Raw genomic sequence first — 14,106 nt, 5'->3', positions numbered from 1 at the left:
CCCACCCTGGGACCCGGGCGCCCTCAGCGCGGCTCCCGCCAGCCCAGAGAGGGGGACTGCTGTTCCCAGCATGCCGTGCGGCTCGCGGGTCCCATCAGGCTCTCTCACTTTGGACCACGCCAGAGCAGAGCATGCTGGGAGCTGTCGTGCAATTCCACCGCCCCACCCGCGCGGGGCAGCGGGCGGTGGAGTCTCCGCGCGACTCTGGCGGGAGAACTTCCCGGCGCGCGGGATGCGGCCCCGCACGGGGCGACGGCGGGGTCCGCTGCGCTCTGGCAACGCCGCGACGCTGGAGGGCGGGGGGAGCGGCGGGCGCTCAGGCGGAGGCTCCGCGGGGCTCAGGCCCCTGATACCGGCCCGCGAACCCGCAGCGCTGGAGGTGACTGGGCAGGGGGCGCTAGGGGACCTTACAGGCGCGGGTCGGCCGGCCCCCCTCCAGCGGCCGGGGACGGGGTGGGGGGGCCTTGCCCGACGGCGTGTGTGAGGGCTGCGCCAAGCCGGCGACCGCCCTTGCGCCCCAGGCCAGAGCAGCGGCTGCGCCCAGGGTACGTGGCCGTCTGGCCCGAGCAGCAGCGGCACCACTTCTCTTCTTTGTGCAAAGTGAGCGCTAGAAGGGGAGAGGAAGGCTGCAGCTGCCCGCACGGGCGGAGCCGAGAGGCGCCGTTGCCAGTGAAAGCTGATATTTGTTCTTGAAGTAGAAACATGGGGCCGACCTGCAGCCGAAGCAGCAAAACTTTAATTAAACTACAATGCAGGGATTTAGGCCAGAGGTGGATGATGCGGGCATAGCTATGGCGCCGTAATCCCCTCGTATAGAGACAACCGACAGCAGTTACAAACGTCTTTGGTGGAGGATCCCCGCCTCCCCCTGAACGATGGCCCCTACAGTGATCACACTTAACTAAACGTGTGACGTTGCGCTAATTTAAAGTGCTGCAACTTTTAGTGGGCACTTAAAAGTGATTTAAATTGAGTTTACAGCAGAGTGGACACAAGGACAAGCTAAACTGTTGTACGCTGATTTTAAACTGATGAAAGTTTCCACAGATAGGCTATGTCCACACTGTAGCTTTCTCATTTTTCCATATTATAAAGTAAATCAATTGGAATATAAATACTGTATTTGCATTTCAGTGTATACTATACAGAGCAGTATGAACAAGTCAGGGTATGAAATTTTAGCTTATACTGACTTTGCTAGTGGTTTTTATGTAGCCTGTTGCAAAACTATGCAAATATCTAGTTGAATTGATGTACCCCCTGGAAGGAACCCTACGTTCCTTAAGGGATACATGTAGCCCTGGTCGAGAATTATGGCTCTAAGCTGAGGGGAGAAAACTCTCCCGTCAACTTAATTACACCAGCCCCTGCAAGCTGTAGGTATGTCAGCAGGAGAAGCTCTCCTGCTGACATAGTGCTGTCCACAGAGGTGCTAAGGTCAGTGTAACTGACATCACTGGGGGGGTGTGTGTGTGTGTGGCTTATTTAAATTCCTGAGCAACATAACTTATACTGACCTAAGCTACAGTGTGGACATAGCCTGTCTGTGGAAACTTTCATCAGTTTAAAATGAGCATACAGCAGTTTAGCTTGTCCTTGTGAACACTCTGCTGTAAACCCAATTTAAATCACTTTTAAGTGCCCACTAAAAGTTGCAGCACTTTAAATTAGTGCAACGTCACACCTTTAGTTAAGGTAATACAACTTTACAAGTAGGACAAACGAGTGAAGGTAACAGGCCTCAGCTAAGAATGAATGTGTGACTTACCTTCTGCCTACAAGCAGACATTACTACTTGTTTAGGTGAGCTGTGGCTAACTGAGGATGCTACAATTCCTGCTCAGCAGAATGGCAATTCTAGTACTAATAGAGTACACTAGCCTAATAGATGCAGGAGTTTCAAGTAAGGTAGAAAATACTTCAGCAAGAAGCTCTCAAGAGCCAGCTCTATATAAAGATTTGATTATTGGTGGGAAATTATGCCCCGTTCATATGCCCCCCCCCTTTTTTTGGCCCTGTTTGTATTTGTGTATATTAACTTTCTTTTAAGTATTTTATTTGCTCTTGCTCAAGAGCATCACTTTGAAAACTAAGACTAAGCTAACTCTGCTGTTTGGTTTGCAACACGTATGAAAAAAAATGTGGCAACACTTCTAAAAGTCACCACATCCCACTGCAATATTTGTGGTTAGGGTGACCTGATTTTCATAGAGAAAAAACTATGACATCTATCACAAGGATGAGGCTATGTAGGGCAATTTTTCTGGGAATGACACTTCAGTGTATTTGGCAAGATTAAAAGGCTGCTTTCATCTCAGTCAAACAATCCCCTTCTCTGCTGCTTTGTGCCCCATGATTCATCTAGCCCTCTTGTAAGTAGAGTTGAACTTAGAGAGTAGTGGGAAGGAAGACTAATAAGTTGGATGAAGGAGGCAAACACGAATTCTTTGAAAGAGTCATCAATTTCACCACCTCAGGTGGCCAGTCTGGAGGGGGTTATAATTTATTTATTTTTTTAAACTGACAAATGCCTGCACAGGCCTTGAAAATATAAACATTGGTGTTTCACAAGGAAATATGCTCACCCTATTCATACTACACAAAATCATATTATGTTACTAAAGGACATAATGTCTAATACAGGGTGGCTGCTTATCTTTGTAGAAGTTATTTGTAGAGAGTAGCATCTACTTAGAAGCATGGGATAAAATCCTAAAGGTATCTGAATGTGTTATAGGGACTCTGTTGTGGAGGGGAGAGAAAAAAGCATGCTCAGATCTCTGAGACAGTAAAGGGACAGAGGCTTCTGTGGTGTGATAGCAGCAGAGGTAAAGATACAAAACAAGTTCTCACTTGTGGCTAGGTGAGAAGGCCTGTGGGAGGCAGAAAGGATCCAAAAGATCCTGACCCTACACTGAAGAGGAGAGGACAGGCAACAGTTTCCCTGCCACAGGAATGGAACATAGTTTGTATGTTAATTTTTACCAGTGTTTATATTACTACTATGCCCTTCTATAAAGCATCTCAGTGCTTACAGCAATATATTAAACATCACTCCTTACCCATGGAATAGGGAAGTATTATCCCTGTTTAACACGTGAGGAGACTCAAGTACAGAGAGGGTAAATAACTTCTACTAACAGAGCTAGGAAGAGAAATCCCACATCCAATCAGGTGCTCTGGCCATCAGATTTTCTCTCCCCAGCTACTTTACACTTGTAAAGATGATCTATGCTGAGAGAAAGTAAGTAGGCTTTGAACTGCTTTCAGTAATGTTAAGGCTTGGGTCCGTAAGAAAGCTATTTGTTAGCCTTAATGGCTAATTTAAAGGCTTTTAAAAACTGTTCTGGGTAGTCATAAAAAATCATAATCATGACTTGACTTAATATCAACTTTCTTTCAGACAAAGGGGTCTAGTTCTTCTACCAGTATATGCACAACTTAACAGTTGTACATTGATGGAAAAATAGGCCTCTTCCCCAGCTGGTTCCGAATTTCAATGCTCCAGGTGGGCTCATGCTGCCAGCCCTTCTCTGGAACAGGAAGTTCTCCCTCCATTTTCTGCTGCCACGTCAAGTGTGGGACAGAGCCATGGGGAACCCTCATTTTGTGGTGTGCCAGGGCCCTAGATTCCATTAATCTGGCCCTGGCACTATGTTAACAAATACACAACAATTAAGAATTGATCTTGCACTCTCCCCTCATACCATAATAAAAATGAACAGGTTCTTTCTGAAGGGGAGGGAATAACCAATCCAACTCTGAACTACGGGGCGGGGAGCCTTTTCCCCTACGGTTGGTGCTTTTATTTTTATTAAAGTAAAAGCTTAACCATGAGACCAATTGCATTGTGTTAGGGTGCCAGAAACAGATTAGTACTTACCAGTGCAGTAGGAGTCTGATGACGCCATTCTAGCAACAGAAACAGAATTTTCCTCAGGCAACAACATATTTAAAAATATATTTTCAACTGTGATTGAAGACACCTAATCTGGGAAGCAGATTATACCACATCTGTGTAATTTAAGATTTTTATTGCATCTTCTTCTGAAGAGCTGGTCACTGTTGGAGACAGGATGTTAGGCTAGATGAACCAGAAATCTGATCCAGTTCCAATATTATTAATGCTCTGCACCAGTGCTTCACCCCACTATATGACTGATAATCAGCTCTCTCTCATTCACTTTTCTAGTATTACCTAGACTCCACTTTCCAGCTACAGAGGTAAATCAATTTTTTCCACATCCACTCCAAATGTATATATAACAGGGTCTTCTCCCCCCCTCCTAATAATAAATAATGCTCAACATCCACATCTATATTTGATGGACCTGAAAGTCTTGTTATACCTCATATAGGCTGGATGCCAGTTATGATTTTATAAAAAAAGACAAAACTGCTGTTTGAAATTTAAATGGTAGGTGTGTCAGTTATGAATTGACATGTGGCCCGCATAAGAAAACTCATCAGATGCAAGTTTCTAAACATTTCCAGTGGATAAGAAGATAAAGAAGTGTGGGTGGATAGGAATCAGTTCAGGTGAGGACAATCTTTTGCATTAAAAGAAAGGAAAAAATCTCAGATTTGTCTAACAGATGGAATGTTAAGTAAATTAGGCTCAGTTGCCCTTTTCAGGGAGCAAATAAAAGTCAAGATAGGAAACTTATCCAGCTGTAAAAACTGAGTTTGGGAGTAAGAGAACCCTGATTTAAGAATGCAGCTGGGGACAATGTATGACTACAGAGCTTTGGTTTGGAACATGCATCCAGACGCTCACACACAAGGTTGATTCTTTAACTTATTTTAAGCTTACATCAAGATATTTCCTCTAATTTTGTATATAACCTGTTGATTAAACTGTATCTTTTTTCTGCTTCCCCCTCCTTTGTGAGGAATACTTTATCTAAAACAGAAATAAGATACTACTAAGGGGAAAGAGTTAAACATGGCCCCCCAAAATAAGTGCAAAGACTCATTGGGGAGATATTCCATGGTCCTGTGAAACCCCAAATTAGTAAATGTGAATGTTTAAAATCAGTTATTTTGGGAATAGGTAAAACAAGTTGTTTTTCCCTCTACTGAAAGATCTACTAAATTGCATCCTGCAGCCAGCTGTTCAGATAGTGATCATCAGAACAACGAAGACATATTTCAGAGTAGCAGCCGTGTTAGTCTGTATTCGCAAAAAGAAAAGGAGTACTTGTGGCACCTTAGAGACTAACCAATTTAGTTAGGAAGACATTCTTTCACATGGCTAGTAATAAATTTCTCCCACCTCTGAAGGCAACATAGAGGGGACAGAGTTAATGGCATAAAAAATGGTTACTTGCTTCTCATAACTGTTCTTCGAGATGTGTTGTTCATGTCCATTCCAATCAAGTGTGTGCACGCACATGAACATGAACAAGCACTCAAAGAACCACCATAATTATTTGCAAACTCTTTTGCACTTAGTAGTTGAAGGAAGTCTATTTTCCAGTGTTTGTTTTAAACCTTAATTAAATTTCCTTACTTCCATGGTTTATCTTTTGTACTAATTTTCTGTACAATTAATATATTTATTTACAGCCTGTACTTTGTTTGGAAATTTAGTTTGTTTCAGTGCTGATGAATGCATGTACAGAAAACAGTTCACCTGTTTCTAATTTTCCTCTGCCTACCTCAGTATTGTCACAATCTTTTCAATAGCAATAACTTCATGAGATGAAGCAGGGAATTAATTTTTCAGAAGAGTTTCTATACATAATCTCTCTGAATTAAAAATGATGAATATATTTAAAGAGGATATTTTTCTTAGTTGCTCCTCCATTTGCAACAGTGTTCAGTTAAAGCTAACAATGAGCATGCATGATGATTTCTGTATATGAAAAGCAAAGACCAATAAATCTTGGGCTACACTGCAAAGATAAGCAGTTACATAGCACTCAGTTTTAATTTCCATTATTTTACAAAAATTGCATTAGTCTTACCTTCCGTGCAGTAATTTTTAAAGAAGTTACATGTATCTCAATCTTTTAATAAAATTCAAAGAAAATGTAGCAACAATTAGCTCATCATCTGGTGATAGCCTTATTTCAAAATCGCTTTATACATTTTTACCAGTTAGTTTAAAAAATGTGAACTTGTGTTTTATATCTTAAACAGGAAAGTCATTTGTGTTTAAAACTAAATGTTTCATGACCAAAATATCACCCACTACTGGGTAATCATTATTACTGTTCACTTACTGGGAGTACAGCTATTGTAGTACAGTTATCAGCCAGTCACTCCCCGTGCTATATATTGTAAAGATCAGTTCAGATAGTATACCTATCTTCCCATTGAAGTTAAACCCAGGTCCAATTTTTGAAGCTCTTACATCTTATCCGTGTTTTTTTCCAGGTTGTAATTCTACAGCTGGAATCTAGATACTTGTATGAAATCAGGGTCTGCAGTTTTTGCATGCTCCGACTCCTACTGAAGTCCATTCACTTGTGCATAACAACTGTCATGAGGGAGAAGTCAACAACAGTTGAGGGCTCAAGGATCCAGCACACAGTCAGACCATAGATGCTGGTACAATTTATGCAGTGTTATTCTGTGAGTCCATGGGGCTAAAGTTGTTATGCAGTGGTATTTTTACTACAAAAAAAAGCAGCTTTATGATCTTATGTAAGTGACAAAGCAAAGAAAAAAAAGATAGGCTAGCTTTCAGTCTGAGTTGTCAGTTAAAGACACTCTTACAGCTAAACTGTATGTGTTTAAATCTCCTATGCCTCTGAAGATAAATTTAGGGGAATATTTTGTTTGGAAAATTATTTTGTATTTAAAGCATTTGTAAACCCTTCCCCCCCCAAGATTTAACACTAGATCAGGAGCACAGAACAGCTTTATTAGTTAAATATAGTGTTTGGCTGTACAAAACGCATAGGGAAATTAGAATCATAGAATATAAGGGTTGGAAGGGACCCCAGAAGGTCATCTAGTCCAACCCCCTGCTCGAAGCAGGACCAAATCCCAGTTAAATCATCCCAGCCAGGGCTTTTTAATCAGAAAAATGTTAGTTTCACTGGACACCTCGTGCTAAAATAAATTATATGTAGGTAACTATATCCATACATTTCTCAAAGGTTAATGCCCAATGTAGCAACTTTAACTCCCTCTGAGAAAACTAGCAATTTTATATATTTTGGTTTCTTTTTCTTGATGGTTTTAGGTATCTTGGGTCTCCAGATTGCTGTCTATTGTATTTATATTCATTTCCAAATTTGTGTTTTCTTACAGATGTTTGAATCCAGCAGTCTAAAAAACCAAAGAAGTTGTAGGTAATTTAAGAATTAATGCCTACACACTTTTTTGTGCATATAAAATACAGTGCAGTACACTTTACATCTATATAATGAGTTAATGCTCAATGGAAGTAGTAATTTTTGAAGTTTAATTTCCAAGGCCCCCGTCCTGCAAAGGGTGGCCTGGAGGTAGACACTTGAGCCAACACAGTGCTCCACTGAAGTCAGTGAAGGTCTACATGAGTGGAGGTGTGTACTTACATACATTTGTTTACAAAATCAGAGCCTTAGTGCTTTTCCTCCTACCAAACGTAACCAGCTGGATATGCTATACACTAGTGACTTGGCACGTTGATCCTTTTAAATGGAAGACATTGAATGTTCCATAAAAAAAACAGAGGAGCATCCGAAACAACTTTTGTTCAGTCTTCCACGTTAAAATCAACTAAGCAGATTTTACAATATTACCAGATTTTTTTTTGCCAGTGGGCAAAGGCCTTATATATCAGATTTCAGTCAGATAATGATCTTTGTTAGTTTATATACTCCCAGAAAATATGTTTTTTTAATTATAAAAACCACTTGTTGTACTTTATAGTGAGAAGCAGTAACTTTCCATGAGAGTTGGGCACCCAATTGGCATTTGAGCCCTTGGAAATCTCCCCCACTGTTATAGTCACATAGGTACAAACTGAATAATGGAAGTATGATGGTGCATTTTAGACAGTCAGAGTATTCATCTGTAAGCAGTTATATATTTGCCAAACAAATAGAATTTATATACATCAATACAAATATTAAGCCTTGACAAATTCACAAAAGCAATTAATTCAGATTTAAAGTTCCCTTTTTGCCCTTTAATTCATCCCTGCCTACAAAAGGTCTGTAAAGAATATCTTCCATAATACTACATGACCTCTGATATATCAGTAAAATAGAGGGGGAGCATGAATTATGGATTAAATGACCCTTAAAGATGAACCTGTAACATTAAAATTGAAGTTGTGCAAAAGAGAGAAAAATTGTGAGAGAAACAGTGCATACGGAAATACAGACCTTATCTAAATGTTAATTATTTTTATTTCTTAAAGGTATCACTCTAGTAGGTTTTAAAGTAACTTCTCTACTGAGTGAAAAATCCAGAGGGATAAGCTGTTTGATTTATGTCCCAGTTGCTAAATATAAAGTTTACTGGAAATTGTTGTCTTTGTGAAAAGAATGACAGTGCTTGTTCTGCTCATTTTTAATGTTGCTGATGGATGAGTGTTGAGTGGCTGGTTGTTGCTAGGATCTTTTCAATGTTATTTCTGTAATATTTTTGGTTTGAACTTCCCCAAAATTGGTTACATAATGTCATGAAGATCTTTTCACCCAGACAAAGGCACCTCAAGCTTCCTCAAAAGTGGCCTTACATTCTGCATTTTTGGAGGGTCACAAGCTTATAGTCCTCTGTGGTATGCAAACACCAGATATTTTAAAATTTCTGGCTCAAGTGGGACCTTTCTTAGTTGACACTAGTGAATGATGACCTAATTTAAACCTGATTGGACCAAGCTGCATGGTTCCAAAACAAGCCTTACACCTGATTTGTCTGAAGGCCTTGGGGAGGGAGGCACTGCAAGGTGGAGTGAACGAAGCTTGCAAACCATAATCATTCAAGAGTAAGGCCTGAGAAGCTTTGCTTTTCTTGTCAACAAACTACCTGAGGGAAGACTAATATTCCAGTGTCCTTAAGACCGATCACCTGGGGAAAAGGAAGTCACATCAACAACAACTAGGGCATTCCACCCTTTGACCAGTCTCTCCCTGCACCTGAAGGAGGCCCACTAGCAAGAACTACTGTGCCAGTGGAACATCACTGTCTGGCTTTTGCAGTTCCAGCTCCTGCTCTGCAAGAGCCCAGAACCTGATGAGAACTAAAGAGCACGCTGACCTACTGTTATCTTAAGTATCTTGTTTCCCCCTTTTTTTATTTTTGTCCTTTGTTATCATTAGTCAAGAGACATGCCTGCCTTTTTATTCTGTAATTTTAGGGTGCGAAAGCATGGTGTATATGAAAACTTGTAGTGCAGGGATCAGCAACCTTTGGCACACGGCCCGTCAGGGAAATCCACTGGCGGGCTGGGACAGTTTGTTTACTGGCAGCATCCGCAGGTTTGGCTGATCGCAGCTCCCACTGGCCACAGTTCACTGTTCCAGGCCAATGGAGAATGCAGGAAGTGGCGGCCAGCACATCCCTCAGCCTGTGCTGCTTCCCTCAGCCCCCATTGGCCTGGAACGGTGAACTGCAGCCAGTGGGAGCTGCGATGGGCTGAACCTGCGGACGCTGCTGGTAAACAAACTGTCCCCAGCTCGCCAGCGGATTTCTGTGATGGGCCACATGCCAAAGGTTGCCGATCCCTGCTATAGTGTCTACATAGGGAAAGGGCTAGAAAGTAAGTTCCCCTGATGTAAACAGCAGTAAACATACACTCTCAAGTATACTCATTAAAGCGTACCATAAGTATTTAAAAGTCCTAAGTAACTTTAAGTCGTCAGTTGTAAACTGAAACATTTGATGTCCATGAATGTGAAAGCACCTGTATTTCTTCTTTATAGCCTCTTAAATGCAGCAATAGCTAAGAATCTAGGTGGGAAGCCACACACTGTACATTAATCAAGCTGCTGTAAATAGAAGCACCTGTGGTTACTGACACCAAAGGCACTAAGTGTTCAACCTTTATGAATCCACTTAATTTGAGCTTCACTCTAATACACTGAACAAACTGGTTTTGATGCATGATCACAAGGAAGTCATGCACTTTGTTCTTACAGATGTGGAGTTGCCAAGTGTAACTCGTGTAATGTTAGTCAATGGGTACATTTTATTGATAAATCTAACTCTGGCACACCAGGATTCTGAATTCTACCGAACTATGCAACTGATTTTCAGCTGTGAGAACTGACAAACAGCCAGGCAGGAATTCAAAACCAATGATTAAAGAAGGGGCTATCTGGTACAATAAATTCACTTTGTTCTATATTTTTCTATCTGTTCTTATGTTCCCCATTTCCATGGTATCTAAGCATCTACAAACACCAACAAATTTATCCTTCCAACATTCTTATATTATTCCCATTTTACACATGGGGAAATGACACACACACACTAACAAATGTTACAATTGGGGATATAAAGCACAGAGATTTGGGGCCCCAAATCAGCAAGGCATTTAAGATCATGCTTAAGTGATTTTCTGAATCAGGTAAGCCAGTTAGGTCCTATGCAGAAAAAACAGAAGTATCCAATAAGTATCTCTGTTCTGTACTTGGAAAGAGGCAGACTCATTTATTCCTAGTCAGAAGGAAATATATTCTAATCCATAAGTAACCAGGAAGGATATTAAACAGCAATTATTAAAATTAAACAGCACCAGATAACTTGCACTGGAGTGTAATAAAATAATTGGCCAAGGAACTCTCTGAAATATTAGTGTCGATTTTTAATGAGTCTTAGAACAAAAAAAGTCATGGAATTAACATGACACTTGGTTGCCACCATCATCATTCACTCTGTGTGTTTTGTTCTTTTCCACCCTGTGTCTGTCCAGTCTATTTAGATTGTAAACTCTCTGCTTCTCTCTATTCATATGGTGCCTAGCACAATGAAGCCCCATTCTTGGTTGGTCCATGAAATAAACATGATTAACAACAAGAAAAAGAACAGGAAAAGTTTCAGAGAACTGCCAAAAAGCTAAGGTTATGCCACTATTTAAAAAGGGTAAATGGGATGACCCAGGTAACCGCAGGCCAGTTGATCCAATATCAATCCCAGGCAAAAACATGGTAAAGATGATATGTAACTCAGTCAGTAAAGCATTAAAGAATGGTAGCAGAATTAACGCCAGTCAACACTGTTTAATGGAAAATTGATCTTGTAAAACAAACTGCTGCTTATCAGGGTGTTCTTTTAAAGCCCGTTTTATAATATCCGTTGGAGTAAGGCAAGGAAAGGATTAGCCACTACACAAGAACTGACTGAAATCTATGGAAGATTTGAAATTGGCTCTGAAGCTGTGGTTCATACTTTAGATAATAATTGTTTCAGTAGCAAAATCTTTAACCAGCTCCCAGTTATAGATTTGATTTGGGTAAAATTCTTTAAATTAGGGTTTATAAGTAAGGCATGGGTATTTTAATTAACAGTCACGGACAGGACGTGGGCAATGAACAATAAATCATGAATTTATTGAGAAGCCTGAGCCCTTCCACTGCCTGGGGCTGAAGCCTAAACTCTGATGCCAACCAGGGCTCAATTATTGGAATTTTTAAGAAGTCACAGAGGTCTTGTAAAATTACAGAATCCGTGACCTCCGTGACAGATTCATAGCCTTATTTATAAGAGATCTCCTGAGATCCCTTCTTAGAATGTATAAGGATAATTTGTTGTATTAATCTGATTATTTAATTTTAAAATGTAATTGCAATCCAGTATTGAGACTAATTTGTTGATTTATTGATCTGATAGTTGTATTGCTTTCCTCTTAATTTAGTTTAATATTAACAATATTCTGGCTTTGGTTGTATGTTTCCTTGATTTTGTTTAATAATTTTTTAGAACATTTATAAAACTGATATTAAAGCACATTTTTTTCAATAAGCAACATAGATCCAGAACATTTGAGGACCTAAAAGCCTGCCCATCTCTCCTGAATTAGCTGTTTGTTCTCTCACAGTCAACTTAATCCCATTTCTCACTGAAAATTTTTTATCTGTTACTGTTATTATTCTGTCTCAGAGCAAAAATATTCCTCTATTTTTTTTCTGTTTACGTTGTGCATTTGACAGCACTTTTTGCATAGTCAGTACTTTGTGTATTCACTATCTTCCTAGTAATCTTGAAGGCCCCAATCCTGCAAGGAGCAATCTACACAGGAAATGGGAGGCAGATAATTTTTTTCCCCATTAGCTGGTTTTTCTGCTAAAATAATCAGCATATAATTAATGCTGATATTTAAATTGTTTTTAGGACACAGAGGTAACATCCCATTGAGATGAATGGGCAGTTCACACCTCTGAGTTAATATTAGGACAAAAACACTATACCAATTTATGCTTTGCAAAAAAAAACCTTTGAAAATGTGAACACACAAGGACTAGAAACAATTTAAAAATGAATTATTAGATTTTGGAACAATTCTGCAGAGCAAGGAGTGGGTTCCAGGATGTTGGAATATACTGGGGCCTGTTCATGTTACAGCCTGGTTAGTGAGTGCATTCAGTACATACTATATTTCTGGGCTCAACTCAGTTTTCATGTTAGATTTGTAATATACCCTTCTAGAAAAGTGTTTTCCTCTAGCGAGTTTGTTATGTTAATGCGGTTCTTTGTATTTAAGAGGTCACTGTCTTCCTTATTTTTTGAAATAACTTTTATCAAAGTTGTTAGTAATTTAGAAATTTAGGCCCCAGGCTGAAAACATTTATGGATGTGCATAACCCGACTGAAATCAGTCAGACTACTTACTCAGATGTAGAGCTGAGCAAATAATTAATATTTTAGTCATATTCCCAAAACTTTTTTTCAGTTTTTTTCCAGCCAAAATGATTAGCTGAATTCAACCAAAATTCATGAATAGTTACCCAGTCCTGAAAATTTTGCTGAAAAAATTTCACCACTTCAACTCACATACATGTTTGAAGGAACAGAGCCTTGAAGTTTACATTTTGCAATCACATTTCTCCTTTTATACAACTTTTTAGGTTGGAATCTATGAAAATGCAAGCTTTTTGATGGCATTTTAGTTGTTATATTCCCATATATCAGCATGGTTCACCTATTTTTGTACAGCTCTGAAAGGCCATGTGACAGTTTTTACCTTCATAGATAAGAATATTAAATGTAATGAAATTATGTTAACTGTATTATGTAAATATAAAGAAAACATTAGAACTCTGACAGTAGAATTAAAACAATTTTTAAAAAAGGTACTGTTCATGCCCCATGAAATTTTGGCCATCTTCCATCCAAGTCCCTCTACTTCTTCTTTAAATCTAGTCTGCCACTTGCATTTTCTGATTTCCCTCAATCTGGATTTCACTCTGCATCTACTATTTACCACCTTGCAAACCCAAGGTCAGATCTACTTCACCCTCTATCTGGACCACAAAAAGCTCCCCATTTCCGATTCTGCAAATCTAGATTTCCACTGTCAACTTACCTCCCATTAACAGAAATATCTTTGGGGGAGCCGCTGAGAGTCAGATCTTCATAATTACAGGACAGGAAAACACGGGTCATCAGGTCTTTTCTATAATCTGCAGGATCACCTGGGAAAGCAATGCTATCAACCGAAAAATAATGTGAGTCTGAACCCAGCATTCTGATAGCAGCAGCAGAATCTTAACAGGATGAGCCCAGGCCAGGTCCCCATTACTAGTGGTGTGATATTCTAGTCTCAGTCTTCCGTTTGGGAAGGGCTCCATGAATCAAATCCCACACCCTACTCGACTTAAAAATTTAAAACTTAATGACAAAATGTAAGCTATCGGAGAATTATGGAGTTACCCGTGGCATGAATGTTTAAGAAAAGGCAGCATAATACCACATTTTAAAAGACAAGACACCTTGTACAACAGTTACTTTCGAAGTAGGCAACAAATTGAATATTATTTTCTTATTTATGTAAACAGGATGCTGGGTTTAAGAGAAAAACCATAATTGACACACAAGTGCCTAGCAATAGGAAAGAATCTGGAACCTCAGTTCTTAAAAAGAAACTTCTTTCAGGGGGTCCTAATCATTAAATGTAATCAGCAAGAAAGTAAAGTACATTTTGGAAATCTGCAGAAGGTTTGA

The sequence above is a fragment of the Caretta caretta genome, chromosome 1 (assembly GCF_965140235.1).
Source record: "Caretta caretta isolate rCarCar2 chromosome 1, rCarCar1.hap1, whole genome shotgun sequence".
NCBI classification, from domain to species: domain Eukaryota; kingdom Metazoa; phylum Chordata; order Testudines; family Cheloniidae; genus Caretta; species Caretta caretta.
This window is presented reverse-complemented; position numbering follows the sequence as displayed.